Source organism: Galeopterus variegatus, unplaced genomic scaffold (genome assembly GCF_000696425.1).
Source record: "Galeopterus variegatus unplaced genomic scaffold, G_variegatus-3.0.2 Scaffold1367, whole genome shotgun sequence".
Taxonomy (NCBI): Eukaryota; Metazoa; Chordata; class Mammalia; order Dermoptera; family Cynocephalidae; genus Galeopterus; species Galeopterus variegatus.
In genome coordinates, this window is record NW_007727478.1 from 17726 (window position 1) to 22898 (window position 5173).

At 42.5% G+C, this 5173-nt stretch overlaps 1 pseudogene; it reads left to right on the top strand.

Annotated features, from left to right (window-relative positions):
* The first annotated feature begins 256 nt into the window (after positions 1-256).
* On the top strand, positions 257-1257 carry LOC103593559 (annotated as a pseudogene).
* The last annotated feature ends 3916 nt before the right edge of the window (positions 1258-5173 follow it).

The following is a 5173-nucleotide window of genomic DNA, read 5'->3' on the forward strand; positions in this document are numbered from 1 at the left end:
TGTGGAGCTAGGTATGGGGGTTCCAGTAACATAGCTTCACTGACCCCTGGCCCCAGCATGCAGTCACCGTCTTCCTACCAGAACAACTGTGGGTTCAACATGACCAGCCCCCCTCATGGGAGTTCTGGTCTTGGCTCCAATCAGCAGAATATCATGGTTTCTCCCCATGATCACGGGAGTCCAAAGACGGCCTCACATCGGTTTTCTCCTGCTGCAAATGTGCACTCTCCCATGGGATCTTCTGGTTACCAGCAGAATGGAACCTATGAGTCCAAACTCCATGGGAAGACCAGGAGGAGATTACAATGCTTCTTTACCCAGACCTGCAATGGGTGGCTCTAAGCCCTCCTTGCCTCTTCAGTCTAATGGCATACCAGGTGCAAGACAATATTGCAGCAGCAGCAACAGCAGCAGCAGATGCTTCAAAGGAGGCCTGGTGAGATTCCCATGTGAATGAGGGTCAATCCCTATGGCCAAGCAGCACCATCTAACCAACCAGGCTCCTGGCCAGATGCTGTCTATGGAACAAGGCCCTCATGGAACTCAAAATAGGCCCCTTCTTAGGAATTCTCTGAATGATCTCCTCGGGCCACCTTTGAACCTGGAAAGACAGAGTGATGAGAGAGCATTATTGGACCACGTGCACACTCTCCTGAGCAATACAGATGCGACAGGCTTGGAAGAAGTTGACAGACCTTTGGGAATCCCTGAACTTGTAAATCGGGAACAAGCTTTGGAGCCCAAATAGGATGCTTTCCAAGGCCAAGAATCAGCAGTAATGATGAATCAGAAGGCAGCATTGTATGGACAGATATACCCAGCACTAGGGCCTCCAATGCAAGGCAGCCTTAATCTTCAGCAACAATCACCATCTTTTAACTCTATGATGAATCAGATGAGCCAGCAAAGCAATTTTTCTCTCCAACAACTGCACCTTATGGCCAACATCATTAGACCGCAGACAGATACCCCCAAGTGCCTTAGGATGCAGCTTCAGCAGAGAAGGCAGGGCCAGCAGTTTTTGAATCCAAGCCGGCAGGCACTTGAAATGAAAATGGAAACCCCACTGCTGGCAGTGCTGCAGTGATGAGGCCCATGATGCGGCCCCAGGAGAGCTCCCAACAGGGATTTCTTAATGCCCAGATGGTTGCCCATCACAGCAGAGAGCTGCTAAGTCATCACTTCCGACAGCAGAGGGTAGCAATGATGATGGAGCAGCAGCAGCAGCCCCAGGCCTCAGCTCACCCCCTTATGTGACCGTGTCCCCCAGCATGGATGGGGTTTTGGAAGGACCTGCAATGCCACAAGCTCCAGCACAGCAATTTCCATATCCACCAAATTAAGGAATAGGACAACAACCAGATCCAGCCTTTGGTCGAGTGTCTAGTCCTCCTAATGCAATGATGTCATCAAGAATGGGTCCCTCCCAGAACCCCACGATGCAACACCCTCAAACTGTACCCACGTAGGGCCGGCCCGGTGGCGCACTGGAGAGTGTGCCACTTGGGAGCATGGTGGCGCTCCCGCCGAGGGTTCAGATCCCATGTGGAGACCGGTTCCCGCTCACTGGCTGAGCGCGGTGCGGGCGCAACACCGAGGGTTGTGATCCCGTTACCGGTCAGTAAAAAAGACAAAAAGGAAAAAAAAAACTGTACCCATGTAGCAGTCAGCAGAAATGAAGGGCTGGCCATCAGGAAACTTGGCCAGGAACAGCTCCTTTTCCCAGCGGCAGTTTGCCCACCAGGGAAATCCTGCAGCATATAGTATGGTGCACATGAATGGCAGCAGTGGTCACATGGGACAGATGAACATGAACTCCGTGCCCATGTCTGGCATGTCTATGGGTCCTAATCATAAATACTGCTGACATGTCTACACCAGAACCTCTAAGGAAATCAGTGTATAAATGACACTGCACTAGGATTTGGGGGAGGTAAAGAATCATTGTTCCAGGCATCCAGCTTTAAAGAAAGGACCAGCTTCGATCTAAGACAAGGGTATTCCAAGTGATGTTATTTGAACAGGACTGGATTTTAAGCTGAAACACAATATCTACCTGTTTTTTCTCCCTCCCGTGTATCATGGTGTTTAGAACAGTTCAAAAATATTTTCAGCATTCCACTTCCTCGGGATGTGTTTTTGGAGGTATGGAGTGTTACTGGTCACAAAACTCTTCTGTGTCACTTTTTTCTGCCTTGATAGCCAAAGTCCTTCAAATTAATGTAGGTGGGCCAGAGAACAGTGGAGAAATCAACAGATTAGAACGTCTGGTTTCTCCAGTTGCAGAACTGGACCAAGAGCATAGTCCCACCCTTCAAGTGTTTTTGGCACTACCAAGTAGTTCTCTGCTGACCCTTTGTCCAGTAGAACTGGCATTTCTGAGTTCTTGTCCTTTACTGATGGTGTTGAGTTGCTCTGTCCCTATTCTTTGTTGTCCTAGGCTTTCTCCTAATGAAGATTTTCATTTGTCCCTACTGTCCTGTAATACTTCACCTCCAGGAATTGTCATTGATGTCAAATGGCTTTACAGAAGGGAAAATGAGATGACAGGATTTAATTGCAGCAGTAGCAAATTTTTAATATGCTGATATGCAGCCAAATGCACTTTATTTAAAAAGTAATGGAAAAATGCAGTATTCTTGAGGTCTTGAGGAATGGTGAATCACATTACTGGTTTTTTTCTACACTAATCTGTTGGACAAAAACTATGATTTTTTTTTTTTAAGTACTGGTGTCACCCTTTGCCTATATGGTAGAGTAATAACAATTTTTGAAAGTAATCTTCTGCAAACCCAAGGCCAGTTACTGAATTCTGAATCAGAATTTTGCAGTGCTTCTGTAAATAATTTTTTTTTGTAAATATGACCTTTAAGATATGGTATTAGGTAAAATATGTACATACATTTTTTATACGTCACAACAACTCATTTCCATAGAGTTTATGAAGCTAAATATTCAACATTGCTGATTTCAGTAAGCTCAGTGTGAGGAGGCTACAACAGAAGAGACATCCCCTGAATTTTGTGGCCTGGGGGGAGGGACAGAGCTTCTTCTCCCCCAGCCTTAGATAGATGCCTCACTCTTTTCAATCTCTTAATCTAAATACTTTTAAACAAGATCATTTGTTTAGATGTAGGCACTTTTTTTTTTTTTTTTTCTCTACCAGAACTAAGCACTTTGTTAATTTGTGGGCAAAGAACAGGTATGGAGAAAAAACTTAAAAAAAAAAAGATACAAGGAATTTTTAAAAAATCAAACAATTTAATTAAAAACAAAAACTTTGGGATTTTAAGCAGTCCATAATTAAACAGTAGCAATTCGTGTTTTATTTTGCTTTTAAGTTGAGTATGAGCACATCCATTTAGGAGTGCTCTAAGATTTTGGTTGCTAGGACCTGAATCCCGCACTGAGATCTCAGTAGAATCCTTGCTGTGTGACTTCTGGAATGTGCTCAGCAGTCTTGTTATTCTGCTAATAAGATTTTTCACTGTGTCCCTGTGAGTTAGGACAGGAGCCTGGTACCCAGAACAGCCAGTTGTAATGCGGTTCAGAGCCATAGCCTGAGCACCTTTGCTCCCCTTCCTTCTGTCCCCTGCCACTTTCTGCTGTTACCTCTCCTCGACACCTGTTCTAGCCAGTTGGGAGTAGGGGGAAAAATCAAATTTAATTCCCTTTATCTGGGTTACTTTATTAGGTTCAAACTAATAAATGAATGAAATTGGGTTTTTGCAATATCTATGAATTTCAAATGTCTCTGCTAGCCTTCGTGTCATTTTCTAGCAATAACCAATAGTCAGTTACTTTTTTTTTTATTTCACACATTTAGCCAATCTTTCTAGATGTCTCTGAAGGTTATGTCATCTCATTTCTTTGACATGTTTATGAATAAGTGAAGCCTGATATTTCCAGAACCACCACTAGAGTGGATTTTATTTTCCTAACAGTGTATAGACCATTTTGTGTTTGTCCCTCTTACTGCATCCCCTTCACCCTCCCCCCACCCCATGTTCGAAATAAATCTAAGACTGTAAATCTGTAAACTTCCATCGTAGTGTCCTGTACTCTTCAGGTAACGTAGTTCGTTTAGAGACAGAGGCGCAGCTGAGTAAGTCTCTGTCTTTCTCAACTCAGTTGTGTCAAGTGCTCTGAGCCTTCCTTGTTTAAGCTGTGAGTATGGGGAGAAACAGAACGGTGCTCTTACCCTTCTTGACTTTTAAAAATTATTAAAAGCAAAACAAAAAATTAAGTTTTTTGATTCTTTCCTCAGTCCTGACTCCAGGCTAACTGGAAAGCAGCATCCCTTTTTTATGCGGAAAAAATGTTTTTATGTTTTCTACTCGTTCATTTTATTGGTGCAAACTCAAGATTTTGACTTCCTTTTAATAGATGCAGTCTTTGAGGTAATTTGTTGTTTTTACATTTATTGTCCTCTTTTCCCTTTTTTTTTTCATTTTTTTAGATAATTATCTTTCTATTCCCACTGCCTACCTCTCCCCTCACCCACCCATTGCCCCCATTTTATAAACTTTGGTATCTGTTGGGTGAATAGTATAAGTAAACATTTCATCTGCTTTTAGAATGCGGTATATTTCCAGGACTTACTTTTTTGCTGAATCCAAAGATTTATAAATACAAAAATATATATTTTATAAAGATCAAATGATACAAAGGAGATACATATTTATTCCTTCAAAAAATAAATAGAAGTTGCATTGTTAATGTTCATATTATGATGGCACTTTTCTAAATTGTGCATCTGGATATAGAAGTGTAACTATCAATACTCAGTTTATCAGTATGTAATGTCTAAGGTGAATTGGGGGTATAGAAGGGTGGGGTACTACAGAAGATAATTGGCTTGATGTCTTACAAGTTTTCTGATTCAGAGATAGATGCTGCTGGAAAGTGAACAGAATGGACTGCCAGTTAGTTACTCATATGCCTCTAGTTCCCTCTTTATTTGCAGAAGCCGTGAGTTTTATCCACAAGTAGGAAATTCACAGGAGAAAAACCTCCAGGATGGATGAAATTCTCCCCCAGCTGCAAAGGAACAAGGGTTGTTTTCAACCCTAAGGCAAACTATCTAATAATGAGCAGGGTGTTTTTTCTTTCCTCCTTTCTCTCTTTCTCCAATATACAGAATTCTGAAGAGGGCAGAAATGTCATTCTGAGA